At 42.8% G+C, this 27,943-nt stretch overlaps 1 long non-coding RNA gene across 1 annotated transcript; it reads right to left on the bottom strand.

Annotated features, from left to right (window-relative positions):
* On the bottom strand, positions 1 to 27,943 carry LOC143809145 (uncharacterized). The gene is made up of 3 exons (XR_013222099.1): positions 27,843 to 27,943; positions 4,329 to 4,408; positions 1 to 285 (listed from the first exon to the last, which is right to left on the bottom strand). It is a non-coding gene; the product is annotated as an uncharacterized LOC143809145 (long non-coding RNA).

Here is a 27,943-nt window from a genome sequence, read left to right as displayed (position 1 = left end):
TTTCACTGATTCTTTATTATTCCAGTACAGACTTAGGAATAGAGATACATGAATTTGACATTTCGACCAATGAGGTCTGTTTCAAGATTATCTGTTTGCAAGTAGATATAGTAATGATGTCAGAATATGATATAAACATATTTTTTATCATATAATAACAAATACATAATATTGCAAGAAATAGTGTCCAAGCGTTTCATCAGAAGACACAGAAATAACCACGATGTGATCTGACAATGGATCAACGGACAATAACTTCCTCTATCTCATAAGGTTCTGCAATGCCTGCACATGAGAAAAGAGAATCAGAAATCAGAAAAACTATACTACATTTCTAATTGGAGGTATTTGATATTATTATTATTATTACACCTACTATATATTGGGATTAGACTCTGGTGCTACAAGCCATTATTCACTAACTAGCAAGAGAACAAACGTTTTCCTCCTACATTGTTAACATAAACAGATTGTCCATTTGTAAAAAAAAAACAGGCAATGGTAAAAAATGCTAAACCTTACTTACCCTGTAATGCCCCTGCTCCTGTTTATTAAGGGTATGTGCACACGTCCGGATTTCTTGCAGAAATTTCCTGAAGAAAACCGGAAATTTTCTGCAAGAAATCCGCATTTTTTTTTTTGCGTTTTTTTTCCGTTTTTTTGCGTTTTTTTTAGCATTCTGCAAGCGTAATTAGCTTGCAGAATGCTAAAGTTTTCCAAGCGATCTGTAGCATCGCTTGGAAAACTGACTGACAGGTTGGTCACACTTGTCAAACATACTGTTTGACAAGTGTGACCAACTTTTTACTATAGATGCTGCTTATGCAGCATCTATAGTAAAAGATAGAATGTTTAAAAAAAATAAAAAAAATAAAAAAAATGCTTATACTCACCTGCAGACCTCAGCGGCGTCCGTTCCGTATAGATGGTGTGTGCGCGCAGGACCTTCCATGACGTCGCGGTCACGTGAGCGGTCACATGACCGGTCTCGACCAATCACAGGACCGTGACGTCATCACAGGTCCTTCACCGCACACCAGCTACAGGAACCGAAGCGGCAGCATGGACCTGAGAGGCGGGAAGACATCGAAGGTGAGTATATCACTATTTTTTATTTTAATTATTTTTTTTTTCGACCAATTATATGGTGCCCAGTGCGTGGAGGAGAGTCTCCTCTCCTCCACCCTGGGTACCAACCGCACATAATCTGCTTACTTCCCGCATGGTGTGCACAGCCCCGTGCGGGAAGTAAGCAGATCAATGGACTCCTAGGTGTGCGGAATCCCCGCAATTCCGCATTTTTAATGAACATGTTGCTTTTTTTTCTGCGATGCGATTTTTTCCGCGAAAAAATCGCAACATTTGCACAAAAAATGCGGAATACACTGTAAATAATAGGAGGCATAGGTTAGCGTTTTTTTAGCGTTTTTATCACGTTTTTATAGCGAAAAAAACGCAAAAAAACCGCGCAAAATCCTGAACGTGAGCACATGGCCTAAGACTTCCATAAACCGCTCAGGATAACAAAACAAAAGCATCCTTTTCCATCACAAAGTGAGAACACAAAGTAAATAGTCCATACAGGGGTGCGGGTTCACCCGCTTGGGTTAGTGTCCAAATCTTCAGTCCTTAGCAAAGATGAGCAGCACAGGAGGTCTCCACACCTCCACACACAGACACTGAATGAGACACTTGGTCTCCTTTTTATCTGCCACGCCACACCCCACGGGTGGAATATGTGAGCGACCAGTACCATCCATTTATTTGCTCGTAAACCAGCCCTGATATGCCCTATTAACTATTTCAGCACTGTATTGCTTACCACGGCTTACATCACCGAAGCTACAAATTTTTTCAAAATTTCCACACTGGGAACGAAATGTGGCCCTGGCATGATGGGTCAATAAATCACTATATTTTGGATTTCTGCAGTGCTGCCTTCATCTGTTCTGGATATGTTAGGCTTTGCATTCGTTTATAATCTTTTGCCTTGCAGGTGCCTCACCTATATTTTTCTATCTATCTATCTATCTATCTATCTACTTAGGGTTGATGGGTACTTTTTTGGAATCTTTGTTGTTAATTTGAAAGAAAAAGTAACACATTATATACTACCAACATGATTTTCTGGGATTTTTAGTGTTATTTTGCTGGCACCATTAAACCTGTCATATCATAACATTTCTTTCAACATCTTTTTTCAAGTCCTAAAAGAAAGTTAATTGTGTCAAGAAATGTGCATTTTGCAGGTAACTTATTGTTTATTATAGTAGACACCCGGCTGTAATTGCTGGGATATATTTTGTCACTGAAGGCTCTTGATGTATGAGGTGGATCATTCTAGAATACATATTTTCCAAAGTAATCCAACCTTATTTTATTAGTAAGTCAATTTTTTATAATTTGAATTATTTAAAATACAAAATATATTACAGCCATTGTTAAGCACATTGACACACCCTTCATCTGTATTAAATCTTCAAAATTAAGTAATTTATTATGTTTTAAGCTTTAGCATATTGATTCAATTGCACGTTCTTTATATGTAGAAGATTTGGTGCAAGGCAGCTATGGCTTTATGCCACAGATTTCTTTTTATTATTTATCTTAGCTTCAGGCCTAAGAACTAATGGCAAATTAAGTAGGCCATTACCTAAACTTGCCCACCACCTATACTGTTACCCCAAGACATGAATTTAGTGAATACTACCCTTCTGCACTAACAATAACTGGATTTTGCTATTCTCTTTTTTTAAATGGTTGTGTACATAAATACTGACAGTGTACAATCATAATATAGTACTAGACTGTGTAGGGACACATCCTATTGACACGGGAACTAATGCGCATTTGCTAATTAGCCTAGGGCTATATTGGAGACATTTTGAGGTGCAAACATATAGTAGGTGAAGCCAGTGCAGTCCACAGGTGGATGGGTCCCCTGCAGGGTAAGCTTATTGTGGCAATCTAGCTTGTTACTTGGAGACCAAGGCTCCAGGGAGCCCATGGACAGATTACCCCCATGATTTGAAGATGGCAGATGAGCTGCAGAAAACCATCCTCAATTTCCTGCCAAGCGCTTTCTCTATGATGCAACTTAGTGCATGCAACGTGATGAGGTCAGCGTGCCCCCTACATCATTTAGAAAGTACCAAGAGTTTTGCTTGGCTGGTTATCAAAAATAGGGGGGAACCCATGCAGGTTTTTTTTCTAATTATTTATTTACAGCACAGGAGTGGCTAATGAATACTCCCATCATCTGCTCCTGCTCTCACTGCTAGGCCTCTTTCACATCCCAGTGTCTCCAGTACGTGTGGTGTGTTTTCACACATACCGAAGACACTGACACATGTAGACCCGTTCAAATGAATGGGTCTGTGCACATGTCTGTGTTTTTTCAAGGACGGTGTTGCAGCTGCATGGATCACAAGGACCCTTACAAGTCAATGGGCCTGTGTAAACACGTAACGCACATGGATGCAGTCCGTGTGCCTCATCAGTACCACATGGGCGGCCGCTGGGGAAGAAGCACTAGAGTAAGCACTGTTCCCTGGCGGCAGATGCTGAAGATTGCTATCATCATTCTCCCCTGCTCTGTCGGTGATCGGCGCGAGCAGAGGAGAATGATGAGAGTTATATTAAAGTCAGAACGATGACAGCAGGTGGGAGCTTTTGGGACTCTTACTCCCATCAGCCGACACATGCTGCTGGTAATAACAGTGACAGCAGGAGAAGATGATCGGGGTATTCCTCAGCCGCCGCCTGCGATATAGCAAAATAAATTAATGAAGTACGCGGCGTGAGTTCCCCCCTATTTTCTTGAACCAACCAGGCAAAACTCACAGCTGGGGACTGCACCCCTCAGCTGTCGGCTTCAGCAAGGTTGGTTATCAAGAATAGAAGGGTCATTGATATACTGTAGGCCCCCAGCCTAAAAACAGCAGCCCGCAGCTGCCCAGAAAAGGCGCATCTATTAGATGCGCCAATTCTGATACTTTGCCCGGCTCTGCCTACTTGCCCTGTAGCGGTGGCAAGTGGGGTTCTTATTTGTGGGGTTGATGTAACCTTTGTATTGTCAGGTGACATCAAGCCCATGGCTTAGTAATGGAGAGGTTTCTATAAGACGAGGAACCATGCATACCAGGATAGGAATGAGATAGTCATGCATACAAGGATGGGGATGAAGGGGCCATGCATATGAGGATGGGGATGAGGAACCATGCATACCAGGATAGGGATGAGCAGGCCATGCATACCAGGATTGGGATGAGGAGGCCATGCATGCCAGGATGGGGATGAGGGGACAATCATACCCGGCTTATACTCACGTCAATAAGTTTTCTCAGTTTTTTGTGGCAAAATTAGGTGCCTTGGCTTCTAATCGGGTCAGCTTATACTCGGGTATATACTGTATGGAGAAAATAAGACACACATTAACTGCTAAATATTTGAGAAGAATCAAACATAAAGCGACCAGGAACCATTTATCTGTCAGTGCTGTCGTATTCCAGAACTGCAACCTCCCTTGAGTGACCCAAAGTACATGATGTTCAGTGCTAAGAGACATGGTCAAGATAAGGAGGACTGAAATATGACCACCATTCAACAAGGCACATACAGTAAGTTGAAATGTCAGGACTGGGCCAAGAAATATCTGAAGACAGATATTTCAAAGGTTTTATGGACTGATGAGATAAAAGTGGCTCTTGATGGACCAAATGAATAGGCCCATGGCTATATCTTTAATGGTCATAGATCTTCTCTTAGAATCAGACATCAGCAAGGTGAAAATGTGGTACTGCTATTGGCTGGTATTATTGGATCTTTCCAGGTTGAAATGGACTTAAAATCAACTCCCAAACCCACTTGCCGTTTTTAGAAAGGCACTTTCTTCAAGCAATTGTACAGGAAAACGTCTGCTTCTCATGTGACATAACCCAATTGAGAACTTGTGGGTCCTTCTTAAATGGGAAATTTATAGTGAATGAAAACAGTCACCTCTCTGAACAGCTGTGGTTGGTGCTGTCGAAAAAGTTGATAGCCAATGGATTAAGAAACTGACAGTCTCCATGAATGGAAGACTTATGATTGTTATTGAAAACAAGGGTGGCTATATTGGTTACTGATATTTTTTTTAAATGTCAGAAATGTTTTTTTTTTATATATATATATTTTGAGCTCTTTGGTTATCATTCTCACTTTAACATTCTCACTTTATAATGTCACTCACCCCGGCCATTAAGTCCAGCTTAGGTGTCAAGATGCCTGAGAGTTCAGGTAATTGGCTTCCTCCACTAATTCACCGTTTTATTTTGTTTCTTCTTCTTAATAAATCTCATTGACATGTTGTTGAAAATTTATAAGCTGATATTTTCCTTCAGTGCTGATTTTAAAATTTTTCATGTTTCCGTTTTGTGTGGGAAATGTTGTGTATTTCACGCTTTGAAATGGAATGTGGAAAATCTGCAGCAAATGTGCAAAGCATAAATTTATACCAAATGAGGCTCTATCATTATGTCTAGCAGGTCCAAATGCACAGTGATAACACAGAACAGAGATCATGCACATAGTGATGTCACAGTGCAAGTATAATCAACTCAGTATAGATACAAGTGAGGAATCTTACAAAGATGTCACAGTGTGTAATAATGTGATCGATAATGATATGATGGTACAGTGATAATGTATGGTGATATTAATGCATAAAACCAGACCAAATAGTAGTGTCCCATTATGGGAACAATAAACAAGGCACTGTTGATGTATATTTCAATACTCCATGTCGAATTATTTCATGTTCAGTATTCCATTCTTCACTCTCAGCCAAAATTCACACAAATGGTACTTTGTCTTTAAAGTGTATCTGTCACCAGATTTCACAATACAAGTTGTAGGATTCAGCTTCCTATGATCTACATTTCCATATAGATAGTTTAGGAGGATTGGTCCTACTGACGGATCCCTTTAAAGGAAATTTAGGGTTTCTTTTTAAATTGCTAAATGAGTGGGATATTTGATACATTATTTGAGAACCTGGCTGAAGATTACTTTTTAACAATCTTGAAATTCCTCCTGTATTCTTCTCTGCTGCATGTGTCATCATTAAATGGCTCGTCAACGCCTTCAAAATTACCCATTTGTGTACATGATAATGGATTACTAGAATGCACTCAATTAGGACTTTTTGGACATTCTGGGCCATGGCTATATTCTTATCGGCTGTTTCACATATGTATAGTTGAATAATTAATGTATAATTAAAGGAGGATTTCTTAAAAATAAGCATTTTTATTGTCTTTACATTGTATTATGGTGTGAAAGAGAAACTCCATAAAAAATGCACCATGGTGTTGGCTTCATTCATAGCTCACTTGACTTCTTCATGTCATGGGTCCCGATGGATATTTGCATCCACTAGGCCTTGTAGTGTCATAATGTTTTAAGTCTTAATGGGCTCCAGAGGTACTGAAGACCCAATGGCATCCATAGCATGAAGAAGATTGGCTGCCTATGAATGAAGACTGGACATGAAAGATTATTTTTTTAACTTTTTTATCCCCTTTCCAACCTTTTTTAATCCATCAAAATGATGACTGATGAGTCAACTCTGTCAAAGCGCATTAGATAACTCAGAATAATGGAATAACATACTTCCTTTTAGTCAGTTCTAACAATGAATCATTGAACAAACTCAGTTGGAATATTAAAGAAGATTGTGTAAGATTTCTGGCTCTGAATTAAATCATAATAAAAATGTTGATAAATAGAAGTTGGAAAATGTTATGAAGGTATGAGATTATCCAAGCCAGCCCTTACAATCACCCACAGAAGTGCCATCAATCACAAGGAGATTGTACATGACAGAGACACAATGATGTAAGAAGGTCAAGACATACCAAGGAGGCTAATGAACATGAGGAGATAATGGAGTGTGGAAAATATGACAAAGAAGTTGAAAAAGACAAGATAAATATTTGCTGGCCACTTGAGAAAACATGTTGTGTATATAAATTGACTACAGAATGTTTTAATCAAGCCCTATCTATAGAATCTGAAGGTTGCTTTGATGATTTTTCAAATAAACATTTAATCTGTTACCATGTACTGCAAATTTTAGCTCCATGCAGAACTGCATTATCAGCCACTGCCCGTAGACAAGAGTGGTGCGGTTACTTGAATAAAGTAGACATCTTTTCAAGCACCAACTAAACTATGAACAGTATACAATGTAAGGGGCATTGCCTACTCAGTCATGAGGCTGTGTAAGTATCTTTTTATGTATAGTGTACATGTAAGGAGGGTAGAAGAAGCATTCATCCCCCAAAAATCACAATAGTTTATGACTAGTATAGAATAGTGTAGTAGGCTATGCTACTCAACATATTGGTACACTTCAGAGCACCATAGTACTTTAAGTGTGACAGTCAGCATACCTCACAGGAATCTTTTAAATAAGAACTGTTCATTAGCTTTTAGAAATGTATCCATTAAACCAATGCTGTAATAGCCAAAGGGTATCGAAGGATACAATTGACCAAGGTCATGCAATAGAAGAATAAAGTCCTCTAGTCACTTATACCGCATGAGGAATGGCATAAAAAAGAAACAGAACCAATTCTTGACCTACTACTGATTTTTTCATTCTGCATCCTAACGATCACAGTAAGGCTTGGCTCATATTTCTCCTGCACTCTACACTGAGCACTTACACAGGGGTTTCCATGTAAATCTTTGAAATACATGATTCAGACAGAACCTCCGGTGAAGATTCCCGAGAATGAGGCAGATGGGGATACTGGATGCCGTCTGGCCTAGGATCCGGCGGTGTCTGTCTTTTGTGCTGTGCAAAAAAGCGCTGTTGGCCACAGTTTTGTGCACTACTGAAAAGAAGGACAACGTTGAACAGAGGCCAGACTGAGTCCATAGTAAGTCTGCTGCCTCATGGGTTGTTGCTGTGAATGGGTCCCTCGGAGGTTTCATCTGAATCACGTCACTTGGAGATTTAGATGTAAACCCCAAAGTAAGTGCTCAGCATAGAGTGCAGGATAAATGTGATCCCAAACATTATGTAAAATGTTCCCAATAAAAGCTTCAACTCAATCCACACAAAAAAAAAGCCACTCAGGTTTATCATCTGTTAATGGAAATATAGGGGGCTTCCATGTTACTGGTAGTACAAAGTATCTTGAAAAGTGAAATGGCTTGTAATTCCACAAAAGAAATTCAGTAAATTCTGCTCTCCCAAATCCAAGTGCTACCTCCCTTCTGAGCCCCAGTGTGCCTAAGCCACACTTAGCATCTGCATGTTTGACATTTCTGTAGCAATGAGAGCCCACCTAGTTTATGGGTGCATGTCTCCAGCATGAGCTGGGCACTACCACATACTGGATACTACAACATACTGGTGAGTACAGTATATTGGGCACTACAATGACTGTTTGCAATTTTCCCACAGCGGCAGTGAGCTGCTTGTTTCTGGAAAACACCCATGAAGTCAAAATTGTCATTACACCTGTAGATAAATTCCCAAAGGGGTATGATTTCCAAAATGGGGTCAGTTGAGGGGGAATTCAGCTATTCTAGCACTTAGGGGCTCTGTATATGGAGTCTTCAAACTATTCAAGGGAAATCTGCGCTCCAGGAGGCAAATAGCGCTCCGTTCCTCCCAAGTCTTGCTGTATGGGTAAGCAATACTGTATTGCCACATATGTTGTATTTCTACATTGAGCAGAAATTGTGGAACAAATTTTGGTGCCATTTTTACCCATTTGCCAGTGTGAAAATGTAAAATATGAGGCTAAAACATAATTTTGGTGGTAAAAATTGAATTATTTTCTCTTCACTGCCCAATGGTATAAAATTCTGTGACATCCCTGTGGTATTAATATAGTCACTTCACCCCTAAATGAATTCATTGAGAGTTCAGAGGTGTAGTTTGTAAAATGGGGTCACTTATGGAAGTTCTGCTGTTCTAGCATCTCAGGGGCTCTGTCAATGTGATATGGCACCCTTAAACCAGTCCAGCAAAATCTGAGCTCCAATATGGCGCTCTTTCCCTTCTGAACTGTACACTGTGTTTCAAAAGTAATTTTTGATCGCTTATGGGGTAACGGTATGATCAGGAGAAATTGCACAACAAATTTTGAGGTCCATTTTCTACTGATATCCTTGTGAAAATGACAAAATTTGGGGCTAAAACAACATTTTTTGTGGGAAAAATAATTTGTTCTCACTTTCACAGATCAACGTTGTAAAATTCTGTGAAGCATCTCTGTGTTTAAGGTGCTGACCACACATATAAATAAATTCTGTGAGAGGTCTAGATTGCAAAATGGGGTCACTTCTGGGGGTTTCCACTGTTTAGACACATCAGGAGATTTTCAAATGCGACATGACAACCGCAGACTATTCCATCAAAGTCTGCTTTCCAAAATGTCACTACTTGCTTTCTGAGCTCTATCACATGCCCAAACAGTAGTTTTCCTCTACATATTGGGGATGTGTGTACTCAGGAAAATTGCACAACAGATTTTGGGTCCATTTTCCCCCATTTTGTGGGGGAAAATGTGATTTTTTTTATTTTCACTTCTCAATGTTATAAACTTCTGTGAAGCACCTGGGGGTTCAAGGTGCTCACCATAAATCTAGATAACTACCTTGAGTGGTCTAGTTTCCAAAATGTGGTCACTTGTGGAGGGTTTACACTGCTTAGGCACATTAGGGGCTCTCCAAACACAAAATGTAATCCGCTCATTATTTCAGAAAATTTTGCATTCAAAAAACCAAATGGCACTCCTTTTTTTCTGAGCCCTGCCATGCACCAGAACAGTAGTTTTTCCCCACATATGAAGTATCGGCATACTCAGCAGAAATTTCACAACAAATTGTATGCCACAACTTCTCAAGTTACCATTGTGAAAATCTAAAATTTGGGGCTAAAAAACATTTTTATGGAGAAAAATGTGAATTTTTTATTTTAACTGCTCAATGTTATAAACTGCTATGAAGCACTTTGGGGTTCAAGGTGCTTACCACACATCTACATAAGTTCCTTGAGGGGTCTGGTTTACAAAATGGGTTCATGTTTTGGGGTTTCCACAGTTTAGGCACATCAGGGGTTCTCCAAATGCGACATGGCATCCACTAATTATTCCAGCAAATTTTGCATTCAAAAAGTCAAATGGCGCTTCTTCCCTTTGGAGCCCTGCCGTGTGCCCGAACATTAGTTTCCTCCCACAAGTGGGGTATCAGCATGCTCAGGAGATAGTGCACAACAAATATTGATGTCCATTTTCTCCTATTATCTTTGCGAATATAAAGAAATTTGGGTCTAAAGTAAAATTTTTGTGAAAAAAAGTTAAATTTTCATTTTTTCCTTCCACGTTCTATTAATTCCTGTGAAGCACCTGATGGGTTAATAAACTTCTTGAATGTGGTTTTGAGCACATTGAGGGGTGCAGTTTCTAGAATAGTGTCACTTTTTGTTATTTTCTGTCATATTGACCACCTGACTTCAAATGTGAGGTGGGCCATAAAAAATGGGTGTGTAAATTTGGTTGGAAAATTGAGAAATTGCACTGCTAAAAGAAACCTGCATCATTTAATATGAAGGTGAAGTGCTTCTAACCAGTGCAGGAACAGGGAAAATCAGATGCTGTGGTCTTCTGGCTCCTCTCTGTCGCGGTAAACCTGTGACACTATTACTTTTAACAAGTTTTCCAAAAATGATCATTTTTTGAGAGCAGCGATAGGTTTAATGTTTATAAAGAGAGGAAGCATGTTTAACAGACTCTTCAAGAATAATATTTATTTTGGGATTAGCAACAGGCCTGTTGTTTGGAAAATGAAGAGGCAAAGTCTTTGTACCAAGTCATGAAAAATATTGCCTTTGTGGGAGAAGTTTTTGGCTTATTTACTCTGCACATGATTCCCAGGAGTAGTACAGTATAGCTATAAAATACATAGTTATTAAGGTTGAAGGAAGTCTTTAAGTCCAGTTCAACCTATAGCCTAACCTAACATGCCCTAACATGTTGATCCAGAGGAAGGCAAAAAAAAACCATGTGGCAAAGAGTAAGCTCCACATTGGGGAAAAAAATTCCTTCCCGACTCCACATACGGCAGTCAGACTAGTTCCCTGGATCAACGCCCTATCAAGGAATCTAGTGTATATACCCTGTAACATTATACTTTTCAAGAAAGGCATCCAGTCCCCTCTTAAATTTAAGTAATGAATCACTCATTACAACATCATACGGCAGAGAGTTCCATAGTCTCACTGCTCTTACAGTAAAGAATCCGTGTCTGTTATTATGCTTTAACCTTCTTTCCTCCAGACGTAGAGGATGCCCCCTTGTCCCTGTCTCAGGTCTATGATTAAAAAGATCATTAGAAAGGTCTCTGTACTGTCCCCTCATATATTTATACATTAAAATAAGATCACCCCTTAGTCTTCGTTTTTCCAAACTAAATAACCCCAAGTGTAATAACCTATCTTGGTATTGCAGACCCCCCAGTCCTCTAATAACCTTGGTCGCTCTTCTCTGCACCCGCTCTGGTTCAAATTCCTAGAATGAGGAGTTTAGGGCTTGAGAATGACGTCACGGCTTGTGATTGGTCGCGTGGCGGTCACATGAGCGGCACGCGACCAATCAGAAGCCGTGACGTCATGGAAGGCCCTAAACGCGCTCATTTTAAGCAAAGAAGGCTGCCGGTTACCAGCGGTGATGTCCAGGGGCCTCCGGAGAGATGAGTATATCAATATTTTTTATTTTAATTCTTTATTTTACACAGTAATATGGATCCAATACCGATTCCCGATACCACAAAAGTATCGGATCTCGGTATCGGAATTCCGATACCGCAAGTATCGGCCGATACCCGATACTTGCGGTATCGGAATGCTCAACACTACTTAAGGGGTGACAAAAAGTTTCCCAGACAGCTAAAATAAGGGGCAGACACCATGAAAAGTGGAATCAATTGACCCACAGTGGAAATTTACAAATGGAACAGCAGCAGTCTGCCATGGGCCATCCTTGAGGTATCAGGGCTTGGCCCAGCATTTACAGCTTGGAATTGAAGTTTCAATGAGGACCTGGTGGTTAATGGAGCCATGTAAGTCTTCTTAGCTGGGAGACCTCACACCTCATGCAACACCTCCTATTTCTTTTTTTATTCCAGCCACACTTAGATTTCACAAACATCAGTTTCATAGACTACTATTGATAGAAAAATGTAAGAATAGTAACACAGGTAGTTGACTGAAAGTAAGTGCAGGCCTTCCTGTCTGGGAGTCCTACTTACACAGGCAATCCATCAGATGGAGAGTGAACTTTGAGTCTCCACATTTCAAAAAATAATTGTCACACAGCACTAAAGTGGCATCACTTTCCACAAAGTAGAAACAGTATAATAGGCCTCTGAAACACCTTCTACTACAGGCAACCCACCAGATGGACACCCAGCTTTGAGTCTCCACATTTCATAAAATTGATTGTAACATCAACAGCAGTAGGAACAGCAGGCACAGAAGACACTACAAAGATGGCACAGACTTAAATAACGCGAGTTCAATACATGACACTAAAAACTACACCTTCGCCTAGTCTGCCCAATCTACTACTGGGGTTCAAAAGTCATCGGAGATCCATGACTTGTTCATTTTTATGAATGAGGGGACACCATTAGCAGCACTGAAGACACGTTCTGAGAGAACACTGGCTGCTGTACATGACAAACCTCCAGGGCATGACAAGTGAGCTGTTGTGTGTCCATCACCTTATTCTCCTCAACTTTTTTCCTCGGCTCCTTCATCTTCAGTAACAGTTTGTTTGGTACCATGTGTTAGGTGTTGAGTTCCAGCCACTGCACACTGGGAATCTTGAACCATGTCTGCTGTGGTCTCCCATTCTACATCAGCCGCAGTGGAGCCTGCTCAGCAGAGATTGGTCCCAGTGTCTCGCTCAGTCTGATACTGTGCAAAGGGTTACTGCTGCCTTTCCAGGCTCTGCTTTTGTGGCCAGCACTGTTCAGCAGTGAGCAGGCTTTTCTGGGACTAAGTCCTGCTTCGCACACACTGAGCATGCCCACAGGAGGACCTCTCATTGGAGGTCGGGGGTCACACGCTCAGGCCCTGTAGCAGCTCCAATTGGTTCTCCAGGATGATCTTGAAGACCTGCAACTATAAAATGTTCGCATGGCCACACGGCCATGCGCTAGTATTAACCTATGTTATGAGCTTTGCTACCTTGTGGTCATTGCTGTATGTGGTCAGGGTTGGCTGAAATAAGCCCCTAGAATATTGGCACCTCCGGTGAGGAGTTTTGTATGTGTGAATTCAGGGCTCCACCGGAAAGGAGTTGTTGTGTGCTATGCTGACTGCATGACCACAGTTTGCTTTCAGCTCTATTAGGTAGCTGTGATCCTCTGTGAGGTTAACAGGGCACAGCATTTTTCTACCTTGCGATTCCGTGGAGTAACAGACTTCTCTTATACCGCCATATAGTGCTGCCTTTTGCTAGCAGCAGGTTTCTCTCCTGCACGGTGGACCCTGGGTTGCGAACGCATCCGTTATTACATATATATACTTGGTGTGTTCCGTCAACCATAACATAATACTAGCACCAGGGTCTGGCTAGTAAATGGTGGACGATCAGCGTCTACAGCTGAACATCCAGCGGCTGGAGGGTAGGTTGGTGGCTCTTGAGCACACAACCTCAGCCGTGGATGTCACCGCAGTCGCTGTTCAGACTCCTAGTGTAGACGCAACCAATTTGTCCACTGCCACCCCTGTTCCGACCCTATCTCGCCTCCCGCTGCCAGAAAATTTTTCTGGTGATAGCAAATCTTGTAGGGGTTTCGTGAGCCAGTGCTCTATACACCTCGAGCTCCTGGCCGCACGTTTCCCCACAGAGCGGGCAAGGGTGGGATTCATTTTGTCTCTCCTGTCGGACAGGGCATTGGAATGGCTATGCTGCTGTGGGAGCGTGGCGATCATGTGGTGCCGAGTGCTCTGCTGTTCCTGCACGGGTCTTTTTAGGACCTCGAGTCACTCATGATATGGCGCCCCAACTGTTGGCATTGACTCAGGGCTCGTCCTTGGTCAGCCATTTTGCCGTCCACTTTCGCACCTTAGCATCTGAGCTGGAGTGGTCGGATAAAGTCCTCATCCCTATATTTTGGAGGGGGCTGGTGGACCACGTCAAGGACGCTTTGGCCACTAGGAAGATTCCCGCCACACTGGAGGAGCTAATAGCAGTGTCCACTCGTATTGACCTCCGTTTTTACGAGCGGAGGTTAAAGCGAGCCCAGTGTAGGCAGAGGTTTCGGCTGGCTCCCACCTTCACCAAACCTTTGGAATCTCTGGTCCGGGCTCCTAAGTCACATGAGGCCATGGAAGTGTCACAAGCAGGATCTAAGTCCCGGACCACTCGTGCACTTAAGGTCTGTCATGTTTGCTAGCAGTCAGGACATCTTGCCACAGATGTTCCCAGCGGTCGGGGAAATGTCAGCGCCTAGTGGTAGTTGGTCGAGGTACACTAGACACGGCGACGTTTGCCTCCAAATTGGCTTTTAAGGGGACAATAACAATAGGCTTATTCAATCATTCGGTTGAGCTCTGCGTGGATTCTGGGGCAGAGGGCAATTTTATGTCTTCTGCCTTCGCCCAACGTCACGCAATACCCCTAGTGATGCTTGCTAAACCAATAACCGTACGAGTGGTGAATGGGTCGACACTGCCCGCACAGATAACACACCAGACCATCCCTTTTTCTTTGTCCATGTCGCCATCTCATCAGGAGATTATATCTCTGCTCGTCATTCCTGAGGGAATTGATGAGGTCCTGTTAGGGATACCTTGGCTACGGTACCACTCTCCTCATATTGAGTGGTCCACAGGTAGAATTTTGGGATGGGGTGAATCTTGTGGGGGTAGATGGCAGAGGGAAAGCATTCAGGTTGCTACTACTGAGGTACCCGCAGATCTATCCTCTCTCCCCAAGCAATGTTGGCCCTATGCGGACGTGTTCTCCAACAAGGCTGCGGAGACCCTTCCGCCTCACCGCCCCTATGAACAAGTATCCCCTGCCCTTGATATCTGAGCTCTTTGATAGGCTTCGGGGAGCAAGGGTATTTACTAAACTAGATCTGCAGGGTGCTTACAACCTGAAACGCATCCGTGGGGGGACGAATGGAAGACGACTTTTAACACCAGGGATGGGCACTATAAATATCTAGTGATGCCATTTGGGCTCTGTAATGCCCCAGCCGTTTTCCAAGACTTTGTTAATGATACCTTCCGGATATGCTCTCCACCTCGGTTATAGTCTATTTGGATGATATTCTCATCTACTCTCCAGATATTGACTCCCACCGGAGAGACGTTTGCAGAGACTTCGACCTCTTACGGGCAAATTCCCTCTACGCCAAGTTGGAGAAATGTGTGTTTGAGCAGGAGTCCTTACCTTTCCTGGGCTACATCATCTCTGCACAGGGATTTGCTATGGATCCTGCCAAACTACAGGCTGTGATGGACTGGCAAGAGCCCCATTCTCTTAAAGCGGTGCAGCGCTTTATGGGGTTCATTATCGCCAGTTCATTCCTCATTTCTCAACTTTGGTAGCTCCCTTGGTAGCCCTCACCAAGAAAGGAGCAAATCCCAAATTGTGGTCTGAGGAGGTCTCCAAGGCCTTCACTTCTAATAAATCTCATTTTGCTAGCGCTCCCATCCAAAATCGCCACGATGTAGATAAGCCGTTTATAATGGAGGTGGATGCCTCATCCGTTGGTGCTGGAGCAGTCATTTTCCAAAAGGATGCTCAAGGTCGGAAGCATCCTTGCTTCTTCTTTTCCAAGACCTTCTCACCAGTGGAGAGGAATTATTCCATCGGGGACAGGGAGTTGCTGGCAATGAAGTTGGCTTTCTCAGAGTGGAGACATCTTTTGGAGGGGGCTCGTTTTCCCTTCCAAGTATTCACAGACCACAAAAATTTGGTCTATTTACTGATAGCCCAGCAGTTAAATTTTCTTTCCAGGGAGAAGAACATTCGTGCTGATGCTCTCTCTCGCTCCATTGTATCACCTGAGGAGGAGGAAGAGGAGCCTCGGCTTATTGTCCCTTCTAAAAACCTGAGAACTGTGGCTCTGGTTTCGCTAGAGTCTGTGCCTCCGGGCAAGACTTTTGTTCCATCAAATCTGCATCCGGAGGTTCTCTTTTGGGCTCACTCGTCCAGGGTGGGTGAACATTTTGGGACCAAAAGGACATCTGAGCTGCTGGAGAGGACATACTGTTGGTCACATATGGCCCGTGACATCGCAGACTATGTTCGGGCGTGTGCTTCCTGCGCCAAGAACAAGTCTCCTCGACAACGGCCACATGGGTTGCTGTATCCCCTGCCGGTGGCAGACAGGCCCTGAGAGATGGTCGGGATGGATTTTGTGGTGGGCTTACCAAAGTCTCGTAGCTGCATCATTATTTGGGTGATTACCAACCATTTCTCCAAAATGGTGCACTTGGTGCCTCTTCCACAGCTACCTTCTGCACGGGCTCCGACAGCGTTGTTTATTAAACATATCTTTCACTTACACGGTATGCCGGACAAAATTGTCAGTTACCGGGGTCCCCAGTTTGCGTCTCGGTTTTGGAGAGAGCTTTGTTGTCTACTCAGCATTGAGTTGAATCTTCTGCATATCATCCCGAGATGAATGGGTTGGTAGAGAGGGCCAACCAGACACTGGTAACATATCTGCATCATTTCATTTCTGCCAGGCAGGATGACTGGGCATCCTTGCTACCGTGGGCGGAGTTTGAGCTTAACAACGCCGTAGCCGACTCCACTGGTCAGACCCCATTCCTTCTTAATTACGGTCAGCATCCGTGGGTTCTTGAGCCTATGCCCGTGTCTTCCGCTGACTCCAGGGTGGCAGACTGGGCTGTGGAGGCACATTTGGGACCACACTTAGGATGCCATCCGGGCCTCCAAGGAGAGAATGAGGTCCTCCGCCGATGCACATCGGTGCCCTGCTCCGACCTTTGCACCTAGCGACTTAGTGTGGCTCTCTGCCCATAACATCAGGCTGCGAGCTGAGTCCACTAAGTTTGCACCTCGCTACTTAGGTCCCTTCAAAGTCCTCGAACATGTTAACCCTGTGGTCCACCGTCTGGCCCCTCCCCCATGCCTAGGTGTCACCGACACCTTTCATGTGTCCCTCTTAAAGCCCGTACACATGTCCCAGTTTTCTGAGTCATCTGCTGGGACATTGGGTTCGTCTACAGACGATTGCGAGGTGAACGCTATTTTGGGGTGCAAGGTGGTACGTGGTAAAAAAATTTATTTGGTGGACTGGAGGGGTTATGGCCCAGAGGATAGGTCCTGGGAGCCTGCTGAGCACATTTGAGCTCTGCAGCTCATTGCTGCCTTCGAGCGCAGCGAGGCCCAAGGAGGGGGGGCTATGTTAGGTGTTGAGTTCCCGCCGCTGCACAGGGGGAATCTCGAACCATGTCTGCTGAGGTCTCCCATTCTACATCAGCCGCAGTGGATCCTGCTCAGCAGAGACGTGGGTCCAGCATCTCGCTCAGTCTGATACTGTGCAAAGGGTTACTGCTGCCTTTCCAGGCTCTGCTTTTGTGGCCAGCACTGTTCAGTGGCGAGCAGGCTTTTCTGGGACTAAGTCCTGCTTCGCACACACTGAGCATGCCCACTGGAGGACCTCTCAATGGAGGTTGTGGGTCACATGCTCAGGCCCTGTAGCAGCTCCCATTGGTTCCCCAGGAAGGTCCTGAATTGCTGCAACTATAAAACTTTCACATGGCCCCACGGCCATGCGCTAGTATTAACCTATGTTATGAGCTTTGCTACCTTCTGGTTATGGCTGTATGTTTTGTGTGTGTGAATTCAGGGCTGGCGTATAGCCACTAGAATTCTGGCTCTACCAGAGAGGAGTTGTTGTGTGCTATGCTGACTGCATGACCACTGTTTGCTTTCGGCTCTATTAGGTAGCTGTGATCTTCTGTGAGGTTAACAGGGCACAGCGTTTTCCTACCTTGCGATTCTGTGAAGTAACAGACTTCGCTTATACCGCCATATAGTGCTGCCGTTTGCTAGCAGCAGGTTTCTCTCCTGCACGGTGGACCCCGGGTTGCGAACGCATCCATTATTACATATATATACTCTGTGCGTTCCGTCAACCGTAACACCATGTGCCTCCCTTGATCGTTGTAAGGCACCCTTGCATGGCACCCGCCTGTGCAACAAAATTTAAGATATTGTTATCCCTTCTGCATTGTCCTCTGCTTCCAACTCTTCCTCTGGGACCATCACCTCCTCACACAGACTATTCAAAGTGTGCTCCAGCATGTAGATGACTGGAACAGTGATGCTGATGAAGTCATCATCACCGCTAACCATCTTAGTAGCCATTTCAAAACGGTGCAGAAGGGTGCAGAGGTCCTTCACCTGTGCCCACTCTGCAAGTGTGATTTGCATCACATCCGGACAGCATTGGCCCAGGCTATGCAAAAAGGGCTCCAGGGCTCGTCACTTCTGCACAGCTGCTGCAACATGCACAGAGTGGAATTCCACTGTGCCGAAAGACTTCTGTAGCGATGCAAATCGATGACCTACAGGGTGCGATCATCGTAAGTGAGCACACAGCGACCATGCTTTTTGCAGCAGCACATCCAGGCTGGAATAGTGGCAGAGAAATTGCTGTACCACCAGGTTGAGGTCATGAGCCATGCAAGGCAAGTGTGTGGGGTTGCCCCCAGGCTTAGTAGAGACAGCCATTGCTCTAACTCAGCCTGAATACCTGTCCACAACTCTTGAGCTGTAGGACTGCGATCTCCAAGGCATATTAATTTAAACACTGCCTGATTGCAGTGAGCCATGGCTGCGAAATATGGAGGTGGGGGAGATTCCATCTGCACTGTTGGAACATGTGGAGGCCCTAGAGAGGGTGGAGAAGGCAGAAGCAGTGGAGGAACTGTTAGATACAGAGGTTTGTCCCACAAGCCTTGGGGATTCGAAGACTTGTGGAGCAGACCCTTGACCACCTGCCCCCTCAGCCACCAGAGTCACCCAGTGCCCAATCAGTGAGATGTAACACCCCAGCCCATGTTTCTCAGTGTTGAAATGCACCCTAGCAGACATAGATTTTTTCAGGGAATGGGTAATGTTGTCAATGACTGCTGAGACTGAGGGGGCTGAGGGGCTGATGATGCAGTGCTCATCATGGTTGTGTTACTTTGTGTCTGCGTGGGAAGCTGCTACATAACATCCTCATTTTCCTCCTCCTCCATTTCCTCTGCTGAGATACTCAGCTGTGTACCTCTGGGTTCACACCAAGTAGGATCTACAACCTTATTTTCATCCTCTGTTCTCACACTCCTTACCCTGAGAGTCACCCTCCTCCTCTTCCTGCCCTGACACCACTGGTATCTGAGTCTCATCAGGATCACCTCCATCCTTGGTGGTTAATGTTTGGTGATGAGGATGTGGATTTTGCTCAAACCCTACTTCATACATTTTTCATGTTGAGCAGGACACATGATGTAATAGTGGCTGCAGAGCAGAATAGAACTTTTTTAAGGCCTCATTCACACATCTGTATTTTAACACAGACTTGTCAAAACTGGTACCATGTCATTAGTGTTTTGGGCCAGTGTGTCATCAGTTTGGGGGTCAAGTGTTCATTTCTACAATAAGTGTGTAATTAGTGTTTAACAAGGATGGATCGCAAAGCTTCTATTATCCTTCACAATGTTAAATACGGATAGCACATGGATGGTATGAGGATGGCATTTATGTGCTGTACATGTTTTTCAGAGACATATCTATGAGTTTTGCACAGAAACACAGTCCGTGATAAAACACAGACGTGACTACCACCATAAATTATAATGGGCACGTGTTTTATTGGTAAAAAAATGGATAGAACTGGTATGTGCAACACAGATGTTTGAATAAGGCCCAATTTTGCATCTTTGTTGTGGAGATATTAGCAATCAAAGTAATTGGCACCTAATAAATGAACTTTAGTTAAGGGTACCGTCACACATTGAAATTTCCATCGCTACGACGTTACGATTCGTGACGTTCTAGCGATATCGTTACGATATCGCTGTGTCTGACACGCTACTGCGATCAGACACCCTGCTGAGAATCGTACGTCGTAGCAGATCGTTTGGAACTTTCTTTCGTCGCTTGATCACCCGCTGACATCGCTGGATCGTTGTGTGTGACAGCGATCCAGCGATGTCTTCGCTTGTAACCAGGGTAAACATCGGGTAACTAAGCGCAGGGCCGCGCTTAGTAACCCGATGTTTACCCTGGTTACAAGCGTAAACGTAAAAAAACAAACCGTGCATACTCACCCGTCGGTGTCCTTCAGGTCCCTTGCCGTCTGCTTCCTGCTCTGACTAGTGCCGGCCGGAAAGTGAGAGCAGAGCGCAGCGGTGCTGCGATCTGCTCTCACTGTACGGCTGCACTCAGAGCAGGAAGCAGACGGCAAGGGACCTGAAGGACACCGACGGGTGAGTATGTACTGTTTGTTTTTTTACGTTTACGCTGGTAACCAGGGTAAACATCGGGTTACTAAGCGCGGCCCTGCGCTTAGTTACCCGATGTTTACCCTGGTTACCCGGGGACTTCGGCATCGCTCCAGCGCCGTGATTGCAACGTGTGACCGCAGTCTACGACGCTGGAGCGATATTCATACGACGCTGCGACGTCACGAATCGTGCCGTCGCAGCGATGAAAATTTCAATGTGTGACGGTACCGTAAGTCCAAGTAGGTGTTGACTGAGGATGTTTACTTCTTCTCTTTGTATGAGTCGCTATCTGATAACACGTCCTTAATTATAGTGGACTCAATACGTGGCAAATGCTTTGATTGTTAATGTCCATGCTACGTAGAGGCAAAATAAAAAACAAAACAGATTTTTCTGCTCTGCAGCCACTATTATATTGTGTAATCAGTTCAACATGGGGAAAGGTGCTCTTTTTAAAAAAAAAAAAAAAAAAAAAGAAAAATATTCTCCCTTTCTCAAAAAAAAAATGGAGCAAAAAATGCAAGAACTCACTACAGTCCCTTGGGACTACCAAGTGCACCCTCTTTGACAATTTCCAGATTTTTTTAAGTAAACAAATATTAGTGCTGGTTTACTGTTGCTTTTTAGTGCATTAATAATGAATAAAAAAATGTGTATTGTATTTTTTTGGACAAGAAGACACACCGGATCATAAGACGCACCCCAAATTTTGGGGAGGAAAATAGGTAAAACAAGACTTTTTATAAGCTGGGGTCCGTCTTGTAGTGCGAACTTAAAATATGTTACCTGGGTGGTGGCGGTGGTGGAGTGTGGTCACCCGAGGCATGGTCCCTTCCTCAGGAACCCAGCTCCAGCAGAAGTGGAGCAATGCTGCAGGCCCTGGGGAGGAGAAGTGGATGTATCACCGGTGCGATGCTGAGGGCCCAGTGCTGGCGGTGAGGGAGAGTAGAGTGCATTGCTTTCCCAATGGCCATTGTCCTGAAGCCATGGGCCACTGGAGGAAGCGCATGTGCAGACTGAGATCTTGGCCTGCTGTGAGTTTTCAGGGAAATGGCCGCCAGAAGCGGCGCTTGCGCGAATTGAGATCAGCTGAGCCAAGATCCCAGTTTGCCCAGCGGCCTACGGCTTCAGGACAATGGCGGCCGGGAAAGCAATGCACTTCACTCTTACACTGGGCCTGCACTATTGCACCGCTTTTTCCACCACCAGATTCCTGACAAAGGGACCTTGACTTCTACACTGGGCCTGCACTATTGCGCCGCTTTTTCCACCACCAGATTCCACAAAGGGACCTTGCCTTCTGTGATCCCTCTCTACCACTGCCGCAAATCCTCTACCCCCTGTAAGCTACATTTGGACTATAAGATGCACCGCCCTTTTCCCCTTTTCTCTTTTTTTTCTCTGTCCGTATCAATTGAATCTCTGGCCAGCATCACTTTATGAGGTAATAACTCTAGAACGCTTCAACATATCCCAGTGATTTTGATCATGTTTTTTCTTGAGATGTTGTACTTCATGTTAGTGGTAACTTTTTGTCGATATGATTTCAGTTTATTTATGAAAATATCAAAAATATACCAAAAAATGAAAACATTTGGAAATGTTCAAACTTTGAATTTTTATCTTAAACCAGAGAGTTATACCACACACAAAATACTTTGTGGAGGTGGCGGGGACCCTCAGTTGCTCCCTCTCTCCTATATGCCAGGCTTGAGTGCCCTGTACAGTGCCCTGATGGTTTGCCTACATTCCACTGTTTTATTAATGCTAAGTGTACTGTGTGATGTTTACCTGATTTCATGTCTTTGTATTATATTGCACTCTATTGAACATGACTAGTTCAGAGACAGTAATGATTAACAAAAAGTGGCTGGGTTAGCAGCCTGGCAATTTCCTGCTTCTGCAGCAGAGCTGGGCAGGTTTGGCTGTGGTAAGATGTGCTCCCCTGCTGGGAGCAGAATACACCTCTGGAGGGAAGAAAGGACTGCCACCGGACTACTGGGCAGTAGGAACAGGCACTAGGACTGAGGAGGTGCCCTCCAAGAGACTGTTAGCTCCCAGGAGCCGATTGAGAGCTGATGCTTCTGCTGCTGTTGCCGATGGAGCAGCATCTTTGAATAGGGACAGCTCAGGAATCATCTTCTTTACTTAACCGTTATTAAACAAGTTTGCCACTGTTGGAACCGAAGTGTGACGTGTGGTGCATCCAGAGGATGCCGTTCCCGTATGGAGAGCAACCGTGTGACAAGGGGCCGGGGTGCTCACTTACTGTGAACTAGTGGACTTACCCATGATTACCACCCCGTGCCACCTTGTTACATTAGCATAATTTGAGATATACTTTCTTTCTTAGAAAGTTAGAAGGGTTAAAATTAAATCAGTAATGTTTCCAACAAAATTTACAAAAGCTATTTTTTTAGAGACCTCATCACATTTGAAGTCACTTATTGAGCGGCATATAACATTTTAAAACTGCACCCCTCAAAGTTCTCAAAACCAGATTTAAGAAGTTTATTAACCATTTAGATGCTTTAAAGAAACAAGAAATGTAGAAGGAAAAAAAATGAAAATCTTAATTTCTCCCACATAAATGTTGTTTTGCCCCAAATTTTTCTTTTTCAGAAGGGTAACAGGAGAAAATAGACCATACAACTTGCTGTGTAATTAAAGTCTGTGTCCCATCCCCTGATGATGCCACACATGAGGTGAACCACGTTGAGGGGACTAGTACTTTAATATTGTCTGTCCTATTGTGCCATACAAGTGCTGGCATCCCGGGGTGTCATCCTATGAATACTGAGTGAATGATTATCTAAGGCAGATTATCGATATTTTAGACCTAATCTTAGACAAAATCTAAGGCAGATTAGGGATACATTTTTTATACCCGTAGTAGTATTTTAAATGTATACTCATTAAAAGTAAAATTAAAAGTAACATTTTATGGTTTGATAGAGAGGGATTTTTGGGGAGTTCTCCACAATTTGTTAATAATGAACCCACAGATGTGTCACAGAATTATATAACATTGAGCTGTGAAAATGAAAAGATATATTTTTCCTGCACAACTGTTGCTTTAGCCCCAATTTTTTATGTTTCGCAAGGGTAACAGAAGAAAACTGACTTCAGTCTGTGTTGTGCATTTTTTCTGAGTACACCAATGCTCTATATGCGGTGGAAAACTACTGTTTGGGAACACAGCAGGCCTCAGAAGGGAAGGAGCAGAAATTGAATTCTGGAGCTCAGTTTTGGCTGGAATAGATAGCGGATGACATGTCACATTTGAAGAGTCACTGACATGTTAAAATAGCAGAGGCCCCCACAAGTGACTCCACTGAAGAAACAACACCTCTTGATGAATTCATCTAGGGGTGTAATAGGCACTTTTAACCCTCAGACGATTCACAGAATTGTATCACATTGGGCTGACTAAATGGAAAACTACAATTTTTTCCAATAAAATGTTGCTTTGGCGCTAAGTTTTTAAATTTCAGAAGGGAAAATAGGAGAAATTACATAACATATTGTACCATTCATTTTCTCCTGAGTGTGCCAATATCCCATATATGTTTGATAACTATTTTTGAGGCCCTGTGCATAGCTCAGAAGTGAAGAAGCCCCATATTGGAAATCAGATTTTGGTGGAATGGTTTGAGGGTACAATGTCACATTAGCAGAGCCCCCTTAGGTGCCAGAACAGCAGAACCCCCCCATAAGTGACCCCATTTTACAAACTACACCCCCTATGAGTTCATCTAGGGGTGAAGTGAGCATTTTGACACCACATGTGCCTCACAGAATTTTATACTTTTGGGCGGTGAAGAAAGAATAATTACATTTTTACCACTGAAATGTTGTTTTAGCACCAAGTTTTTAATTTTTATAATGGCTAATAAGAAAAAAATAGACCTCGCTGTTTGTTGTGCAATTTCTCCTGAGTACACCAATACCCTACATGTAATCGGGAACTACTTTCAGGCACAGTGGAAAACTCAGAAGGGATGGAGTGCCAGATTATAGTGCAGATTTTGCATTTATGGTTTACAGGTATCATGACCCACTGAAAGATTCCCTGAGGTGCCAGAACAGCAGAATCCTAACATAAGTGAACTAGTTTTACTAATTACACCTCTCAATGAATTCATCTAAAGTTGCAGAGATCATATTGACATCATGGCTGTGTCACAGAATTTTGTACCATTGGACACGGAAGAAAAAGTAATGACATTTTTACTACAAAAATTTTGATTTAGCCCCATATTTTACATTTTCACATGGGTAAGGGTAAATGGGTAAAAATGGCACCAAAATTTGTCACACAATTTCTTTTGAACGTTGCACTACCCCATATGTGGCTGTACAGTACTGCTTAGCCACATAGTGAGATCCAGAAAGGACGGAGCGCTATTTTTTTTCTTGGAGAACAAATTATATTTGCTCAGAAGGGAGGGGAAATTTAAATTTGGGAGTGCAGAATTCGATTAATTTCTTTTGGTGGCCATAGTGCTTTTCCAGAGCCTTTGTGGTACCAGTAAAATGGAAACCCCTATATTTTCATTGACAGCTGACAAACCTGAATTTACTGAAAATTCTTTCCATTCTCAAAAATGGAGGGTTTTTAATTTTTATTTGATTGCTGCTCATTGCCTAGGTTATAGGTCACTGTTGCAGTATATCAGACATGGTCTTTCACCAAGTCAAGGAGTGCAATGCTTACAGGTCCTTTCATATAGATCTTGTAATCACTGTTCAGAAGCAGGCCAGATTACTAGAAAACAATGTTAGATCCTGATCTGGCCAACTTCAGTGTTTCTGCGCTCCTCCAATGCTGAAGAAGCTACCTCTGCTTTAAGCGTTGGTGAACTCATGATGCTCAAGAGTCCATTGTCAATCAATCATAAAGTTTGGTGTCTGGTCACTGGTATGCTTCCTAGCAAAAAGAGGAACAAATACCCCATTTAAAGGGGTAGATTCAAGGGTTGCTTTACTCCAGAAACAGTTCCACACTAGTCCATGAGTTATGTCTTGACACTATTGATGTGAATGGTGTTGAGCTTCAATACCATAAGCAGCCTATGGACAGGTATGACTATGTTTTGCAAGAAAACGACCATGTTTTTCTAATTCTTGACAATCGCCGTGATTTATATTCAACCAAAAAATTGATTTTGTATATTGAAATGCTGTTTCATCACAATCGATCGTTATATACCTTTAATTTCATATATAGTAGATTTGATTACACAATGTTACTTGATAATTTAAAAAATTTGAATCGAGTATTTTATTCATTTATTTTTATTTATTTAGCATTGTAAAATACATGAAACATGCCTATGTGACTTTCATACACAATTACAAAAACTCATTTCAAAATTTTACATTTTAAAATTCACAAAAATGGAAGATTAATATATAAAATGTAGTTAGATTAGATGCTGAAGGCAATGCATTAGGAACTGATGGCAATTGTTCATCATCCAATCAGTTCCTGATGCAGTATCTACGACATCAAAATAAGAAACAAACTGATTTGTTACTTCTATATACTGTACATAATAAAAATAATGTACAAAAATATTTGGCCCCCATAAAGACAAGACAAGTGATCAGAGTTTCCTTAAATTCCTATTATATTCATCAACCTTGCTATCTTATACCTTGTTTTGTACAATTAGTATGCACCCTCTTCTCATGAACAGACACCCACTGATTTTGTGGGAATTTATTTCTGAAATCTCTCAGGCCCATGCTACATACTTAAGAGGATCCTTGTGGTACTGGGAGTATAACACATAGTGCCACATTTGAAATTGAAGGGGACCGAGTTAGGAGCAAAGTTTGGCTATTGTAGACTAATTAAAATAGGTTTTATTGGAGAAACTTTGGAGCTGCTAAATAGTATGTGGTGAGTCGGTGATAGCCAAAAGATCCATTTGGTTCCATTACTTGCTTGGGCCCCTAACAGCAGTCCTCCCTAAAAGTTACCCTTTCTGGAAACATGGGCTTAGCTATATCTGTATGAACTGCAACATCTTCTAGGAGCCCCAGTGGGGCAACTCATTGCAGTTCTATAAGTTGATGGGGTGCAATGTTAGTCCGCCTCCACGTGGTGCACCCTGGGTAACGCTAAAGGACTAACAATCTTGATGACCAAACAATCAAATTACATCTAGATCTCTTGGTCAATATATTTTACATCATTTCGACTCTGATTTCTGTTCCATTGTCCCTTTCAATCACTTTTTATTGTTTGTTATTCATTCTTATATGATGTTAAAATATATGTTCATACGATTAAATAAATCTATAAGTTGGTTCTCTTCTTCTCTAGTGCACAGGCACATGCACTTTAGATGGGTATGGGGAATAGCACATACACTTTAGGCTACTCGAGATGCATGGTATAACAGATGATCCCTGCAGCTCCAAGTACCAGATGAGATACACTCTCTTTCAAGCAATTCGTGCAGCATATAATAGCTCTATATTATGGTGTTTGATGAACATGCACATTTATTTTCTCTCCTTCTTGAATGAAAATGTCAAGTTCTACCCAGTTTTACTGGACTGAAGATGGCTGTTAAGTTTGACATGTCTTTCTCTAGACCTAGCATTCTCTGATTACATGAGGACATGCCTCAATTTGCTGCCCCTTAACCATTCTTTTTTAAGATAACAGAAGATGAATATTTGGCTATTTTTTAAGTTTAGAATTTGTTACTTTCAACCACATTATTCTTCTTCTCTAGTGCACAGGCACGTGCACTTTAGATAGGTGTAGGGAATAGCTCATACAATTTGAGATAAACCTTATAACAGAGGATCCCCTGCAGCTGCAAGTACTAGGTGAGATATTCTCTCCTTCAAGCAACTCATGCAAAATACAATAGATGTGTGATATGGTGTCTGATGAACATGCACATTTCTTTTCTCTTCTGCTTGATTGAAAGTTGTACCCATCTTTACTGGACTGAAAGTGGCCGTTAAGTTTGTCATTTCTTTCTCTAGACCTAACATTCTCTGATTACATGAGACCATGCCTCAACTGCTGCCCCTTACCCATTCATTTTTAAGATAACATTAGTTTTTTTTAAGGTTATAGTTTGTTACTTTCAACCACATTGTTTTTGAATTTTTGTAGCAAATAAAACAACATTACATAAAGTTGCATATTTCAAAACAATAAAAACACGAGCGAAAAGCAAGCATGAAACTGTTAACATTTCTAAACAAGCCAACAGATGAATAAACTTGACCAATTACTGCAGGCAGTCATTAATCTGCATACCATTTAGCCTTTTTACGGCTCCGCAACCTTTGATTGAGGTGATGCTTCAGACCTATTGATCCATAAAAGCCAGGGAACTGCAGTGTTTAGAATAATCCCAG

The sequence above is a fragment of the Ranitomeya variabilis genome, chromosome 2 (assembly GCF_051348905.1).
Source record: "Ranitomeya variabilis isolate aRanVar5 chromosome 2, aRanVar5.hap1, whole genome shotgun sequence".
NCBI classification, from domain to species: Eukaryota; Metazoa; Chordata; class Amphibia; order Anura; family Dendrobatidae; genus Ranitomeya; species Ranitomeya variabilis.
Note: the sequence above shows the minus strand (reverse complement) of the source record. Positions and strands in the feature narration are given on the sequence as shown.